The 18,574-nt window shown below is 33.6% G+C and overlaps 1 protein-coding gene across 5 annotated transcripts in view; it reads right to left on the bottom strand.

Annotated features, from left to right (window-relative positions):
* The window catches only part of LOC132914583 (cAMP-specific 3',5'-cyclic phosphodiesterase-like), a 395,884-nt gene that overhangs the window by 279,147 nt on the left and 98,163 nt on the right, over window positions 1-18,574 (bottom strand). The window contains exons 1-2 of one of the 5 annotated variants that reach the window (XM_060973796.1): window positions 5,761-6,120; window positions 4,605-4,933 (exon numbers count right to left, since the gene is read on the bottom strand). The exons of 2 other annotated variants lie outside the window; for them this stretch is intronic. The gene's annotated coding sequence lies outside the window, so the exon portion shown is untranslated. Of the gene's footprint in view, window positions 1-4,604; window positions 4,934-5,760; window positions 6,121-18,574 lie in introns of those variants that run through there. 2 more of the 5 variants (XM_060973798.1, XM_060973797.1) reach the window with 2 other exon arrangements.

Below are 18,574 nucleotides of genomic sequence, written 5' to 3'. Positions count from 1 at the left end.
GTAAATGGAAAATGTAGAAGGCCTTTTTTTCGCCCGGAGTCTGATTTTTTTTTTAGAAAATCGAGCTTCAAGATTCTTCGAGTGGCTTAAACTTGGCTAATCCCGGACTGAACGAGAGAAAATAATCGACAGAGGGTTGTTCTACATGCGAAAATGGGTAAAAAATGTAGAATAAAATTTTGCTGTAAGACGCTTAGTTTTCCAGAGAAATGAATTTAAAAATGTATCACGCCGTTGCGCTGGAGCAATTTAAATTTCTTAAATTTCTCCATTTAAGGTGTCGTTCACAAGAAAATAAAAGTTTAACCTTAACTTTAATATTCAAATTAGATTTTAAAGTTAACATTCCGTTAACAACGAATGTGTGTAGGTAATTGACATGTTTCTATGAATTTGTATAGTCGTCAAAATTCTACCCGGTATATGGTTGTCTCGTTAATACAGAAATTCGCAGATATTCGCATAATTTTGGCCCGTAATATCGCCTGTTGTTTTAATGCTAATCGGCCGTGGTTTCCATAGAAAATTAATGCAACGGTAATTCTGGATCAACTGATTTTAATTTATCGCAAATAATGCTTCTATGCAAATATATTTGTGTTGTATTGTATTAATTATAATATACGATATTATTAGATTAATTATAGTACACGAATGTTCTATTCCTGAGTGGTCTTTTGATTAAAAAATATCAATCACGATTTGTTTAATATCAAACTTAACAAATCAGAAGGAAAGAGCAAACTGACGTTTCATTTAAGAAGTTTCGAAACTAAAGATAGAATAGTATAAATTTGAAGAAAATTGCAGAAAAATGAGAAATATAAGTTCGCAGGCGAGGAGACCGGAAACGCGGATAACAAGGGAAAACTATCGAAAGGACTTCGTCTCCGAGAATACAACACATCCTGTTCATAACTTCCAACAATCTCGTACGATCTTCTCGCAATAGCAGAGTCTTACTATGGCAAACGAGTCTAACAAATGAACAGGGTTAATGGCAATTAATTATTCTCACTTTGTTTCAAATGTTATTACACACAATGGGAGAACTAAACGAATATTAGGTTTGTAGAAGAGCAGAGAGATTAACAGAGGAAGATAAACTTTGGTTCGCTTTGCTTTTGATGCTACGTATTTGACTCCTCACGACAAAGTTAATTAAAATAGAGATTCTAATATGAAACACTATTATTAATTCGAATTAAATGTAAGCTTTTCTTATGCAGATTTTCTCTAATATGGAAATTTTTATGAAATAAATATTATGAAATAATATTAAATTTGAAGCATGAAAATGTTTCTAATAAAGCGAAGGTATTTTTAACATGAACATTGCAATATATCAAATATACGAAATTGTTGCTATAAAGATACTTTTTACGTAAAATTTGCAACATAGAAATATTTTTAATAGGAAATTTGTAATATCTAAAAGATTATGACAGACTATTGCAATACAGAAATATTCCAAATATAAAATTATTACAAATTATTGCAATGTAGAATTATTACAAATTATTGCAATGTAGAATTATTACAAATTATTGCAATATAGAAACATCCGTCGCTATATTTCTAGAGCAAAATTTTCAATACGAGAAGCAGTTCCATTGGAAAATTTACAACATAAAGACATTTCCAATGCAAACTTTACAAAAGAAAAATACCTCCAGTACAAAGTTTACGACATAGAAATACCTCCATTGTAGAGATCGTAGCGCAGAAATATTTGTAATGTAAAACCTCTAATGTATATAGAAATATCATTAACCTAGAATTTTCAACAAAAAAGAAGAATTATACGTTGCCTTCTGAATACTATCTGATCTCAGCGATGTGATTCGACAGAATATTATTTAAAAAATCCACTTACCGAATAAAGTTATAATTAATTAGTTATCCATACTTTGTTTCGGACGCTATTATTAACGTTAAAAGAACGGAAACGGAACAAGTATTATATTCGCGCTAGACAAAAGAAACTAGCGTTTACCTTGTCATCGCTCTTTACATATTTCCATTATTCAGTATACTCCGTATAGGTACTTCCGGTTTTCTTTCAAGTTCAAATAATTATGTAGCAGTTCTTGTTGAAGTTTTGCGATTACGTGACACACAGCATTGTTATCATTATTCTAACCTAACTTACATTATACATACATCAGCTGTTCACAAGTATTTCCACGTTTCTGTCGATTTATAGTAACGAAATTCGAATTTATCCAAAACGTATAGGAATTAACGATTTTACGAATTAATAATTTTAGGTAGCACTTGCAAGCTTTTCGATTTGAGGTAGCTTTCAATCAACGATTAATTTATAATTGCGTGGTCTTTATAATTTCTCTACTAATATATTTTAATTTTATGATTATTTACTTTATAATTTGGGATTAAGTAGAGTTTACTTTTAAGTAGAAATTGTCGAAATACTTGCGAGCGATAGCGTATTTTTAACGATTTTAAATCTTAATAGAAAAGCACGCACGCAAGACACTTGTTGGAGATACGCAGTGCAAAGAGAAGGCTCTTGGTGTAAATACACAACTAAATTATATACGATACGACTATATAAAACCATATCGGCACAAACACCGCTTTAAATTATAAATTAAAATGTTCTTTGTTGATGAACAGAAGCGTTAGCATAGATAATAATTTCTCGTATAAATTTGTATAAACTCTGTATACATTTGTAGAAAAAAAACGCGATTCTTTATTTCTTATCTAATTATAAATCTTAATTATTTTTAGAAGGTCTACAACTGATTTAGTTCGAATTTAATTGAACATAATTTTCTTGCAATATAATAATTACAAATACAATCATAGACACATGTAATATCATAAATAATTTGTTTAAGAGAATGGAAATATATTGAACAAATATTAAAGATACTGGAATGTTTGTTTCTCTGAGAAAGAGCAAATAGTCCAATGAAAATAGATCGTTTTGATTATAATCCAGCAATTTTGATGTGGTTTTGCTGAAAATATATCCTAATTTTTGTTATACAGGTGATTGATAATTCCAATTTACAATAGATGAACTTTTGTAAATTTCAAAATTATATGTTGCAAGAAGATTTGCTAGAGAATTGTTTATTTTTTACACATTTACGTGGGATTTTGCAAGAAAATTTGGTTCGTGCAAATATTTTTGTTATATAGGTATATTTGACATATCTGTAACGTCAAAATTGCCTTTTGCTACACTTAACGATAACGTCTCTATAATGTGCGATATTTGACATTTGTAAAGATATGACAAGTGACAAGCCGTGGGAAAGTTACGCAACCGCGTATAAATTATTATTCCTCGTCGCTTTCGTGTAAAAAACCGCCTAGCATATGCAACTTGTTCCCTTTTCGTCGTATTTACCACCCGCTGGTGAAAAGTACGACGTTTCATGCTTGTTGTGATCGAACGAGGCCGAGGCTAAGAAAACTACATGATAGAGAACAAAAACTAGGAGATACAGTGGATCACAGAATATTCGAACAGCTAAAGAAACCTTTCACCGATATACAATAGCGGACAAAAGAAAATGTATAAAATATGAAGTATAAAAAAATAGTATAACTTTACAGAGCAACTAAAAGTAAGTGAGAAATTAAATATAAATTAAATTAAAATAAAGATGATATAAAATGGAAATTTATATAGAGTAAGAAATTTCTAGTACAAATAAAATTCATAATTACATCAATTTTAAACTTTCTTTTATGCCACTGTACCATGTATGTTATACATTTGCCATTAGCACAGTAATAAGACAGGACTATCACGATTATATTAGCGAAATATGAGACCAATCATGATAGTGGTATCGTATTATAGTGCTGGTAATGCAATTTCAAACTGTTTTGTACAACACACATAATATATTCATAAAAATCTTCTGTAGTCAGTATTCAAATATATATATATATATATATATATATATATATATATATATATGAGTCACTTGGAATGAATTTCTCATTATTTTGTAAGAAGAGTATGTAACTGTAATCATTCCAAATTTAAAATAAACTTTGACGAATATTATAGAAATATTAAACAGTTTCCGTGATAAAGCCAAAGACTTACTTGGTACCAAAAAAAACTTGACCAAAGTGTAAATTCTATTGCGAGATAATTTATACTAATTTATACCAATCTTTTTTACTACATATATATTTACGATAATGTCCAGTAACTTCTGCGTATATACATTTATATATATATGTATGTATGTATATATAAAGTATGTACATTTACAGATTGATTTCAAATTAATTTGGAGTAAAATTCTTCTTGTAAAAGTTGTTACTAAACCGCATTTCAAGGCACGGTCTTTAACACATATATTACGTGTTCGAGATGACTTTCAGATTCGTTTCAAATTACTACGCGTTGTACTGGTAAACAGACTTTGTTTTGATAATACAGTTCGCTGCGATCAAAACCAAAACATTAGAAGTTGCGTTTAATCTTTTACGAAGAATAACATAAGCTACGAGTTCAGTACGTCGAACGAGCCATTCAAAAAAAAGTGTCTCGCGTGCGTCCTGTTCAAAATAAAATACGAAAATAGAGTCGAAATTTCCGTACTTACATGATCTGCAGTTTCTCCCTTAATTAGACGTGCGTCGTGTGTCAACGCACACTGCAATATAAATAGGGCACGCTACACTCACACACGCACTAACGCACAAAAACACGTCGAGACCGCGATTCGAATCACCACTAGATAAAGAAATAAGGTTAGAACGCGAGAAAATCCCAACGCGAGCGATGAACGACACGATTCACTTACGCATAATCGAGACACTCAAAGTTCATATGCGAATTGACTATTCTCTATTTACTACAATACGATCTACGACTTGCTTTTACGAAAATCTTGTTGATAGGCCTTGTTTCTTTTACGGAATCATAAATAATCTGTAAATATGAAAGTTAAACGAATTTCGGTTATTAACAAATAACTTCATCGTTACATACTTCACGGAAGTTGAAAGTATGTCATAAAATCGAATTTTTTACGTTAATCGATAATGTCATGTTCAAATCGATTTATGTGTTGCACAGTTCATAGGAGTCGAACGTAACTCATTAATGGCGAATTTTTATTACTAATCGATAATACCACATTTTTATATCGAACTGTATATTCTACGATTCATACAAATTTAATTTATCTCAGAAAATTTTCCTATCCAACGTGTTATACATTGTTCGATAACATTTACTTCCTTCCTGTAGATTAACAGTGAAATACGAAGCTTTATATCGACATGTCAATAAAGATGTCTTCTGTAACGACATATACACCGGTTCATGTTGAAAAAGAGAAACACGAGAACCTCTTGGCGCAAGGAATTCAAAAGCGGTGAATGAAAATACACAATGGAGAGAAACTCTACGGTTCACGATTTGCAAAACAAACAAAACTCGACATATGAACTTGCTTGTGAGAAAAAATAACCAAATTCTTCATACGTAGAACCGAACATTTTCGCGACAATTGTAATACATACTACGTAACGAAGAAATAGAAATTTTCACTCTCACAAGAAGCATACAACTCACAGATTAATTACTGTAAAGAAACAAGGAAACTCTCTAATCAAAGAATGAATGAAAACACACGAAGAACTTTCAGTTTTCACGATTTACGAAAAACTGCGCGAGCTAATGGACCAATCTAATCTGGTAGTCTCGATTCATGTAGAGATCGAACAAGAGATATTAAAAGATATACGACTCACATATGAATTCGAATCGTCTCGATTATAGTTGGATACGCGCAGCGAGTAATTTTTCAAGCGCAGGACGTGGCATGAGCGCACAACGAGCGCATCTACCGGCACTGAATACGACTGGCTGACTGACTGACTGACTAACCGTCGAGAGGCCGCCGTGTAGCACGAGAAAGGAAGAAGAGTTGAAGAGTGAGGAGAAGAGACGACGCGTATCGCCGGGCCGATTTTTCGTCTTTTCTTGGTGAGATGCGCGGATAACCGCCGACAGATGAATGAAAGCAAAGCACGTTCTTCGAGGCGCGTGCTTTTCGCGCGAATTCACCCACCGCCGAACACAAGCACGACGAACACACAATCCAGACGACGAGCAGCTAGACCAGCCAGGCACGAAAACTACCCGCGCTGCGGCGCTGCCTGGCTCACTCGGCCCTGTCCGATCTCGGCCGACCTCACACGAAGCCGTACGAGCCCGAACGTCGCGAGTCGAACGCCGCGAGTCGAACGCTTTCAATTTATCGGGCGCGCTTCATCTTAACCCCTTTGAATATTTCTTTTCCTTTTTGTAGTGATGTTTGATAGGTTTGTTAATTGTTTCTCCTTGTGCGTGTTGCGTGTAAGTGATGAAAGAATGAAGTGGGGAAAATGGTAAGATAATTATTATGGAATGATTTGATGAATAGGTTATTGGGTAGGAGAATATCTTTTTTTAACTCTTTTGAAGTGGTTGATTAATTGTTTTTGTGTGCTATCTGGTATGCAAGTGGTGGAAGAGTGCAATAAAAAGAGTGATAAGGTAAGATTATCGAGTAATTTGGTAGATAAATTGTTGGATAGTAAAATATAATTTTTTATTTTTTTTGCAGTGTTTGGTTGATTTCGTTAACCGTTTCTGCGCACTGTGTGGTGCGCAATTGATGGAAAAATGCAGTAGAGAGAGAGAGAGACAGAGAGAGAGAGACAGAGAGAGAGAGAGAGAAAGTAAGAAGAGTCGAGTAGAGAAAGTGGGAAGTGTAACAAGGTAAGATTCTTTCTCCTTTTATATGAATATTTATTTTGTTTAATTAATTGTTTCTACATGTTTTCTGGAGTGGAGAGAGTGAAAAGTAGAACTATGCGGTAATTAGATAAATAGATAGTTGGAATCAGAATTCAATTACTAACGTTACTGTAATATAACTGATTGAGGTGATGTACAATTAAATATGAAAATATTTAAACATTTATTGTAATAGGAGTTCGTACTAATAACATTTCAAAAGGTTTCGTATAATTTTCGTGAGCTATTGTATGTAACGAACGAGATTGGTTTAGTCTTATGTGGTTGTATGTATACAGTAGAAATACCGTAACGGGTGATAGTAGGTTAGGTGTTAGTCGAGTAATTGATGGATAATTGAGTGGTTCAGGTGGTAAGTAGTACAGGTCAATCGTGAGAACATTATTAGAGTTATAATATACTGAACCTCTTAACAAGTTGATATTGCATTAATATTGTTTGCAATTACAGCAAATGAGTGAAAGATATTGGTATTGTAAGTGAATCATTTTATTGCTCTTATCATTTTATCTTATTATTCTATCATTTGTCATAATAGATAGATGGTATTTAAATAGGTTGGAGGTTATTATTAACATTATGAATGAATTATTTCATCTTCATTCATTAGTACGTACAAAACATTGTCAACCAATGTTTGTCATTATTAAAAGTGGAAGAATACATGGAATGAAAAAATATATAATTATTCAAAATAAAGGGCATGTTACAATTTACAATTATAATTTAATAAGTGAAATAAATTCTCATTTAGATGTCACTTCTTTATAAAAATCTGCATAAATATCTCCATTTAATTATTACATAAAATTCAAAGCATATTTTTTATCAAAATATTTTTAATGGCTCTACCAACATAGAAAGCAATATAATGATGAAAGTAGTATAAAATAATATCGTAATAAAATGTCGAAGTAATACTTCCATAAATATAAATTACAGTATAATATACGTATATTTCCTCCAATATTTCCAGTCTTTCAGTTCCTCTAAAATTGAAAAATAAAAAACACATTATTTTCCTTCCACATTTATTACTTTATTGCTAAATAAATTCGTGCTCCATATTTTATATTCCATTCATTTGATTCTCTAAAGAAAACGGTAGAATAATATAATTTCTTTTTAATAAACGATGTTTCCTCTAGTTTTCGACTCTTCGGTTTTCACTTAATTCACTTTTCCTAGCGGAAACTTGTGGAATAAAATTTCTTGATTTATCGAGGTTCGTTCTTCAGGTTCATTAATCATTTCGTTTTCACATTCTTTAATTTTATATATTTCTTCGAGAAAATTTTTTTTACATAAAAAATATTCTGAAGATAAAGAATAGCCTCTTCCGTTATCAAAGTGGCGAGATATTGTAAATCGAATGAGATCAAAATATCACGGTGTAAAAATAATTCTGTGCGTTTCGATGAACTATTATTTTTTTATTCTTCGCGAAGTTCAGCATTGTTTGCTTCATACAAACGAACAGTTGGCAGGGTATGTAGCGAAAATACTTTAAGGTCTTCTCATTCATCTGTGCAGCAAATGGAAAAACATACAGAGAAGAGACAACGAGACAACAAAGAAGAAATAACGAATAATGTCATTGGCCGTTCGATATTTTCCATTTTATTCGATCCATCGGCGATGACCAAAAAAATACGTCTATATTTCCTTGTTCTAGAAACGCGAAGAACACATAGGAACCCACCTTTTCCGGATAGAAAGAAAACTAAACAGAAGGAAATAATGTTTCTGCGTGATAAAATTTTCTTTTGTTAAATGTTTCTTCTAATAATATTCTTCAGTACTATTGAGGACTATGTTTTGGAAACGTATCTTATGTATATTAAAATTAACAAATCTAGATTTGAATAGTAGACATTGGATACGAATTTAGTTAACTTTATTGAATATTAAATATCTGGTATTGCCTAATGCATTAATTCAAATGAGATACAAATATAAGAATTCAGCGATGAGATTTACGAATTCCAAATTTAAAGATTTAAGTGATTTTTGTTATTTAAAAAGGATTGCTATTTTATATTATATATTTTTCTATATAAAATGGCAAAAAGTAAAGAGCGAGAGGCGAGAATTGATTTGAAGCCATCGAGGTATGTCTTGAACTCCGTAAAGCAACACTTCATCCAATAAATTTTGTATTTGTAACGTAATATATTGTAACTTTCTCTGGAAGAATCGAAGAATCTTTCTTGTACTACCGGTTCCATTGAAAGAAAATAGCCTTCGTTTTCATTTTCGTAACCCAGCGAGTTATTTCTAGAGTGTAGTCCATTTATTGACATGAAAAATATCGCAAATTTCTCAGTTCTCGCGCGAGTTTCTGTCGCTACAAAAAAGAAACAAAAACAAACTTTAGACTTTTATATCAAACTCAGATAATTTAATCCACTCATAGAATTCGACCACGGTGTAACAATAAACGATTATTTTCACACAAAATATTAAATGCATTGTTTATCACATAAAACAATTTTTTTCTCAAAAAAAAAAAAAAAAAAAAAGAAAACACGTGGATATTCGAAGAACACCAGAATAAAAGAAAAATAAAGCGAAAAGAATTTGTGTTTCAAAATACCATTCGCGAAATTTAACGATTTCTTTTTATTTCATTTTTGAACCAAGAAAAATAGAATATTTTTAGCACTGGATAAACGCAATATAAAAATACACACCAATGGAATAATATTAAGTCTATTTTTTTATCCCGAAAAATATTTGCATTCGAATTTTGTCTTAACTCTATTTGTGGTTTTTTTCTACATATGTTTGAATGATTTGTTTGAATAGTTTTGTTAGAAAAATTTCGCCAACCAGAAGCGAATACTGAAAAGCAGGAAATGAGATAAAGTGATTGAGGTTTGCTCTTGAAGATATGCAAACATGTGTACTCACTGTCTATAGATTTAGGAATATCTCGTAACTCATTATTAGTAATTATTGACCCATGAAAAAGTACTTTCCATATCAAATATTTAAATACTCATACTACGATCGTAATAATTCTATTACGAAGTTTCTGCTAGACATTACAATTATTAACATGAAATTTGCAATATACAAATATTCATTGCGTAAACTTTGCAGTGTAACGTAAATATCTTATAAATATCAACATAAAATTATTGATTTATAGAAATGTTCTTACCAGACAATATTTACTAGAAAATAAATAAAATTCAATTATTCATGTAATAACATAAATTATACAGCAAATTATTTCAGTTTTTCTTGCGACCATTTTCTCTCACATAATGTAATGCTAATTTCGATGATGTAATATTCTAGGGAATATTCTGGAGCTGATATACTCCTAATAAACATGTTCCACATCCTGTAGCCATTGATTATATCGTGTATCATTAATGTTTCTTGACGTCCGTCTTCATCTAACGGGGACAGCGATCGATGTATAATGAGATACACGTGATTCTAACGCCTCGAGCATTCCTCGCGATCCAATAATTGACGTCGTACATTTATCGTTCGATACATGATCATTCGTCCGATATAAAGACATCACTAGACACATAACCAATAATGAGAGATGGGACACGCGACGTGGAGAAAGAAACGTTCTCAAGAAGATGCTCATTCGATTAATTCTACAAAATGTGCAAGAGAACTATAATATCATTTTATTGTTATGTCAACTCTTTCCGGTTGACGTCCAGGTACTTCCCGATATTGTGATAACGAGGAGACCGATGGCCCTGGAAATTACGACTGGACAGAGTTAAGTAATTGTTAGATAAAATTATCGATTTTGGAATAATTTCGTGGATGAAAACTCGTTAATTACAATTCGAAATGTAAAGATGATAGTTGCTGGCGTTTGTTATTAATTTTGTAGCGTACGAATGGTTCAAAATTTATTACGTGTAGTTTGGAAATGCGTGGAAATGTAGAAAAAATTCGCAGAATTGGATATTATATTTTACTGGCATTTTGTATCAAATGGAAACAAAATATCCGTGACTGTCTAAAAAAAAAGATCGATTATCGGCTTTTTATCTTCTTTTAAAATACAGATAAAAAATTGCAAATGGAAGGCGAGGTTTCTGGAAAGGTGTTCCATTTCGATGAAAATTCGCATGTCTCGCGGGCAAACGAAAAAATCTGCTCGGAGGATGCAGAACTCTCGCCAGGGAAACTTGGACGAATCGAAAGTTGCTAGCAGCTCTTTCCAAAGAAAAGATTCGAATACTTTCCTGCGAGTTGGAAGCAGGGCTTTTCTCCGATGTTCTCGCGATTTGTTCCCCTCTTTGACCCTGCGTTCGTGCCAATCGTATGAGATTTCCTCTTCCAATCTTTCCTGTCGATCAAACGGACAATTTATTCCTTAAAAGCTTTCGACGATCTTCGAGTATTAACTTCTCCCCTCTTTTTATTATTGAATTAAATTTGACATGAAAAGAAGCGGTATATACAGTGATTCACGGACGTGATGAGATATAGGTTTGTTGTCGATCACAGGGATTAGAATTTCCGATGTCAACGAGAATCGTCGAGTCATTAGATTGATCAGCTGGAATTGAAAATTTATAGTTGTTTCCTCCTACGTGCTGGATCATCCATAAAGGAAACTTGTTATTCTAGATTACGTAATTAATTGGTCGTAATTTACTACGGCTCTTAACGTTCTTGCCAAATTTGGAATATTTCTTCAGGGTATGTTGACTCGTTGGTAATTGAAATTAAAGGTAATTGGATTTAACGGAAAAAATTAGAAACTTATTGTAAAATGTTAGTCCTGATGAATATTGGAAATAGAATCTATTGATGAAACTAAACTAGAAAATGAGAGACGAAGTTGCAAAATTAAGATCGCTCAAAAGCGACTTGCGAAAGGATTTGGTGGATTTGAAGATTCACTCGGCGATGGAAGATGAGCTTAATAATTTCTGTCGGCTCGTTGCTACTGGCCGTGTTGCATTTGCAAATATTTCAGCGCACTGGCGCCTACGTTTCATCGTCAAAATTGTTTAATTAACGTTACTAGTTGCAACGTAGACAGCTGTGCGATGAATTGCATTCCTCGTCAGTACGTAACAGACGCGTTGTGCAATTAAACGTGCACGTTCTATCACGAAGCATTTCCCGATTTTTACATTAACACGTTAGAAACTTGGATATAATGAAAGAAATTCGAGACTTGGGTGAAACTTTCACTACATAAAACAAGTATTTGAATCGAGTCGAGAGGTTCACTTGTTAAAATGCGTGTGTTTCGTTTTATTTTATTTTTCAATTCATTTCGATTATTCCAAATTATCATAGAATTTAAATCGCAATTTGCTCTTGGCAGCTCCGAATTTTTCCTGGCATTTAAATTTAAGCGATTAAACCATACTTTAAAAACAATATTTCGTGATAACTCGTGGCTACAGGAATATTTCAAATATCCTGGAAATTTCTATTCAAGCCGGTTTTATTCGATCTTTGCATTTTACAAAATTTCTATCACGAAGTAATGATTGTACCGGTAATTCGCGATAAGATCATCTCGAAGTAGAATATGCAAAATTTCTTATATCGTTATTTACAGATTCTCGCTTTGCTCACAACCTCAGAACGTTTCAGCCTTGCGTAACGAGTCTTTCAGCGAGTCGATTTTATTAATACGATGCGCCTAGCAAAATTCCTCGTGAAATTGCATAAAAATGCGTAACATATTAGGAACGTCTTTATAATGGGACAAGTGATATGCCAAAGATAAATATTTGGCTAATGAGAAATTAAAGGAGTGGAATCTACAGAGGACTGGAATTAGTATGCCTGCGAGCAAATGTCTGGACGAAGTGCACCGCGTAAGTATGGAGATTTATCACAGAAGAGGCATTATCATAGTGATTAGTGGGCACGTTCAAGCACCGTGACGATAGTTGCGAGGAACAGGAGTCACGCTGATAAATTCGGCGTCACGCACCAAAGAATGTGGTCGCTACGCATGGCGAGTAGGTATTTGAAAACATGTCACGTAATTCTCTCTCTTCTCTACGTTTTTATCATTTTTTATCGTCGATCAACTTCTTATAATATCTTTTGAATATTCGCCACGCGACATACACTAGCTCACGGAATAATTCGATCATTAAGCTGCGGGTTTTTATGCATTTATGGGAAATTTATAAATAATAATTTATCGAAGGAGAATAATATTCTGTCCGTTTAAAAGGATCTAAAGGGGAACTGTTAGCTTATTGGGAATTAAACGAGAGGATGAGATGTGTATATTTAAAGCATATTTTAAGTATCCTCTTAATATAATCTTATTTTAGGACGCATATTGACCGAAGAAACCAAAACCAACGTTAAACACGTTTAACGTTTAATACTGTTTACACGGTAATTTAAATCGTAATTTAACAGATTTATTTGAGCCATCATTCGTGAAGGATAACATAGAAAGGACGTAAACATTTTTTAAAAGTGAAAAGAATAATCTTTTGTTATCAAATGAAATCTTCAAAAAAGAACTGTATAGTAACTCGATGAATTGTTCACAAATCGTTGGAAATATTTCAGTGGGTTCAAATAAAAGTTGATTTAGAAGTTAACGTAACCCAAACACGTTACCACGATTAACGATACCCTGCGTGGATTCTAAGAATTTATTCGGACGCATATTTTACGTGAAATCGAATGGCAATCGCACACGGTGCCTCTGGATCTCGTCTGTATCATCTGAAACACTCGTCGTTCATATTAAAGAGCTCAAGTTCACTCACCTTCGTCGTTCAAGTAGTTCGTTCACTCGTATAACTTTTTATAGTCACAAGAAGAAAATGGTACGATTAAATTTGCACGTTAATATGTAGGAAAATCAAACCTTTCTATTAGCAATCCATTTACAACACGCGTCTTTTATTAATAAGACAGAGAAAATAGTATTCTGGTCTCTTGAGAAGTTCAACATTTCCATTTCACCATTCAACATTCACCATATCAGCGCCATTCAACCAACTCACTCAGCCAAATTCAGCCGCTCGATCAAAAATTCTCCCCTCGGCATCGCCCTGGTTAAATCGCTTAAAACCAGAAATAATTTTGACACGCGACTAACGTTCCTTCGTTATAACACCTACGTCGTTAATTTACAATATAATTAACAATTTAAAATCGTCTGTAGATCCTAAAGCTATTAAGACCGCCACGCGTCGTGTTATTCCTTCCACTCGAGGCGTGGACGCGTTTATCGAATCGCAAGACAGTATAATTACGGTGTGATGTTTCGTGTACACACGAGGCAACAGCTGTTGAACACATACGCAACAATCACGAAACTGTCTGCGAGCAAGGGAGAGTCACGAACGGTCCGGTTTAGACAAAACTTTAGACCTCGCTATTTTTAGCTGCCTAGAAGGTTTCAAGAAGATCGAAGACTGGTCGTTAACGATCTTTCCCTTCTTACTGGAAAAAAAAATGATACGTAGTCGACACCTGACCAACCAGTCGCCATTTAACTGAACGTTACAGCTCAATAGGATTAAGCGTCTGCGCCGCGTTAATTGCATTACGAGCATATGGCAGACAACGTAGAAGCCAACGTTCGAGTACAGGCCAGGATTTGCTAAAATTCTGAAGTTTCTTTAAATTTCTTTCTTCGTGCGATAGAAGAAAGTTTATAAAACAAGCGTTTAGTCGATAGTTCTAGAAAATTGATATATATTTAACAAGAGCAGTGAATAAGTATAATATATGTTATATTTACGATGATATATACCAAAGGATAAGCCACTATCACCGATATGGGGAAAAATTTGTAGTAAAGTTAGCAAAATTCATAGCGTATATCGATTTTTAATTTTTGTTTCATCCGTCAGCGTTTTATTCGTAATTGGCGAATTACTTTATATCGTCGACCGGTGTCAAGAAAATTGGCAAGTTACCACGAGGATGGAAGCTCTATGGGGAATCTGAAGTTAATGAAAATGAAGTTAAAAATAACGCTTGAATTTGGAATTCAAATTCCGAGGGGAAAGAAAGTTCTTTAAAGCTTGCTTGATTAAAAACTTGTGCCGATTTGACAATTCCTCGTCTACCTATAACATCTACATACCGTTATATTAAATTGTTCTCGTTTCTGAAGCGACAAAATTCAAATAAAAATTTAAGCTGCGACTTTTCTCGGCAAGCTCGTTTAATCTGATGAGACCTCGTCACGCGATTCGACTTTATTCGGATTTATTTCATTCGCAAACAACGTATAATATTATTTTCGACGAACAAACGAGACAGACTGCGACGAGTTCATACATTTCCGCCCCCTCCCTCCTCTACGCAATTTCGCCGATATCCAAATTAGCCGCTTTTATCCGTACATTCAACAAACTGTTTGTATCGTTTTATTCGTTCCAATCGAATCGACAAACGAAAGAATAAAATTATTCGCTGCCTGCTTTCGTATAACGTTGCGTTGAATGTACAATGTTTTGTGAATTTTATCGCACAGATTTCACGATATTAATCGTTGTTATGATACTTATTTTTTAATAAATAATACTTATTCACGCGCACCGTTCAATTATTCACATTATTTTCGTCGGTTTTTGGGGGAAAAACGCGTTACCTAGAAATGACTTCCTCTAATTTCAAAAATATTTATTGCGATTGCAGCGAAGCCATTCCAACAGAATTTCATCTGTTCCACTCTCGCAATATCAAAAATTAATAAATATGCCAACACGTGTCGCTATTAAGAAAATTCGCGACACAAATATGAAACGTGGCGATCGCGAAATTCCGCGATTGGCATCGCTTCAAAACTTTTCGACACGCATCGGTGCGTTTACGTGAAAATTTCATAAATGTCGACGTGACTCCGTGTCAAAACTCGAAACACGAAACAGTGTGAAACAAATACGTGAGAATTGCTTTGAGGATGACTGATAGAAGAGGAAATAGGATACTTCTTTCATAGAAATCGCGATGAATTTTGAAGGAAACAAGATGAATAAAAATATGAAATTTGATTAAATCGGAAGTTCGAAGTTTACACTTGTCGAAATTTTTTCTCGCTAAGCTTCGATGACACTTGGATTTTAGATCGTAAAATATGTTGTTAAACGTCGTCAGCCTGTTGTCCAAAATATATTTCCTATCAAGCGACTTCTGCAATTGTTAAGAGCTTTCGCTAAATTACCATGTGACGACGCATTTGCAATTTTAATCAAAGGAAAAACAATTAGCACAAAATATGGCTTTTTTATAGTAATAACGTGCACGCATAACACGATGTTGGGCGTGAAATATGGCACTTTTCAAACTTTATTCGGGATCCCAACTTTATTCTGCGAAAGAGAAAAAAACTTTCAATTTCTATTTTGATTATAAATTATAATGAGGCAAATTGAGTTATGGAACTGTTGTAGCACAAAATTCGTTCTACATCTGAAAATACGTTTAAGTAGAGAAATATCTGAGAGCCGTGGAAAATGTTCGTTGTTATTACGTGGCAGTCACACACGAGCACTCGACTCAGTTTGTGCTGCAGAGTAATGTAAAATTTGAATAGCGAAAACCGTGACATCGCGTTTTATCGTGTCATCGTGGTTGATGACAAATAACGCTCGCCGACTCAACTAATTTCTGCAAATACCTTACGCTTGGCAGACCCGTTGATCGAATAATTTTGGAGGTCTATAAATATTCGGACCACTGCATTTCATTAGCGATCCAATAATATCGGTCTCGAGTTTCACAAAAATTTTCGTTCACACTTTGAGAAATCGTGTTTGTTCCACCTTCCAACAAATTATTTCCCCACGTTGAAAAATAATTATTTATTGTAAGATAGAGTTCGTACTTTGTTAGCAGAGTAGCATCTTCTCCACCTTCCAACAAATTATTTCCCCACGTTGAAAAATAATTATTTATCGTAAGATAGAGTTCGTACTTTATTAACAGAGTAGCATCTTCTCCACCTTCCAACAAATTATTTCCCCACGTTGAAAAATAATTATTTATCGTAAGATAGAGTTTGTACTTTGATAGCAGAGTAGCATCTTCTCCACCTTCCAACAAATTTATTTCCCCACGTTGAAAAATAATTATTTATCGTAAGATAGAGTTCGTACTTTGCTAGCAGAGTAGCATCTTCTCCACCTTCCAACAAATTTATTTCCCCACGTTGAAAAATAATTATTTATCGTAAGATAGAGTTCGTACTTTGCTAGCAGAGTAGCATCTTCTCCACCTTCCAACAAATTATTTGCCCACGTTGAAAAATAATTATTTATCGTAAGATAGAGTTCGTACTTTGTTAGCAGAGTAGCATCTTCTCCACCTTCCAACAAATTTATTTGCCAAGTTGAAAAATAATTATTTATTGTAAGATAGGGAAGAGTAGCATCTTCTCCAAAATTATATAGATATTAATTATTGTATAATTCAAGATTCCATCCAGAATCTTAAAGTATTATAGGATCATATTTTTTTGTTAATATAGTACGTTCTCTTTTCTAAAATTATACGATACTCTGAATAAATATACGAGAACATCGGTTGTTCAAAATTTCGAAGCTTTGCAGGTGAAATAGATAAAACTGTCGAGCTTCGGGAAACAAGAATTTAACGAAAATTCCAACTTGAAATTTAAATTGTAAATATTTACTTAATAAATTCGTAGATAAGATGATCTTGATCTTTAAAAGAGCAGAAGAATCGAGTATAAGATTCGGAGAAACGCAACAATAGTTAGAAGGAAGACGCGCACGGATAGCAATTATTTGGGGAAAATAAAGGAAAAAGAAACGATCTTATACTCGAACGAGAGCAAAAATTCGGAAAAGGTAGCGTCTGTACGGAATTGTCTGTGGAAAGAGCGTACACACGAGCCAGTGGAGAAGAAGGTGCAAGGAAATTGCATCGCGAACAACCACAGAGATTCGTCCTTTGCTCGACGAGGACCTCGCTCTGTGAATCTCTCCACAAAAGGATTTTAATGATTCACCTGATAGACCGTGTTTCGAATTTCCAGCGACTGGACAGCTGCGCTGTGATTCTGCTGTCTCGTTAAAGAGTTCGAAACGATTGCGAGAAGATCCTCTTCCTTTCTGGATTTTAACACGGGATAATGAGCAGCTCTTGTCCTTCTGACATGCTCAGAACGAAATTCCATAATACTTGTCGCGATACAATCTTCTCAATTTTCAGGTATTTAAATATTAAGTCGAGAGATTTGGTATTTTATAATTTTGTCGTACGACGTTGGCAATATGATTTTAGAAAATATAATTTTTTATATATAACGTTAACGATATTCTTCGATATAATTTTTTAATTGACTAAAACAAACTAATATCGTATTGCAACATCGAAATTAATTACTGTACAAACAAAGCAATCACCTTGTCTCTTTACATCAGGAAATTATATTGAAACAATTATTATTATTATATATAAAATATGCATAATAACATAGTTAAAAAAATTCATATGGGTCCCCTTGTACTAGACAGCCAATATTTCCTACTTTTAAATTTTAAGAAATTATGCACAAAAATTACGAATGTGGCGATAGTATCGAACGCGTTACAATGTGAGAAATGTATTTATAAAATACATCTCATGAAATCGCAATTGTAGAAGAAAATAAGAAGAAGGCGGATGATAAAGCCTCGTTCTACAATAGTGCCGGAAACGATTTCTCCCATGTAGCATCAGGATCAAAAAGTAGAGAGAAGTTTCATTTTGAAACGAATCAATCTCCTCCGCAGAATGATCGACGAGGTCGAACGCTTA

Source organism: Bombus pascuorum, chromosome 15 (genome assembly GCF_905332965.1).
Source record: "Bombus pascuorum chromosome 15, iyBomPasc1.1, whole genome shotgun sequence".
NCBI lineage: Eukaryota > Metazoa > Arthropoda > Insecta > Hymenoptera > Apidae > Bombus > Bombus pascuorum.
The sequence above is the reverse complement of the archived record's forward strand: the minus strand, read 5'-3'. Positions and strand labels throughout refer to the sequence as shown.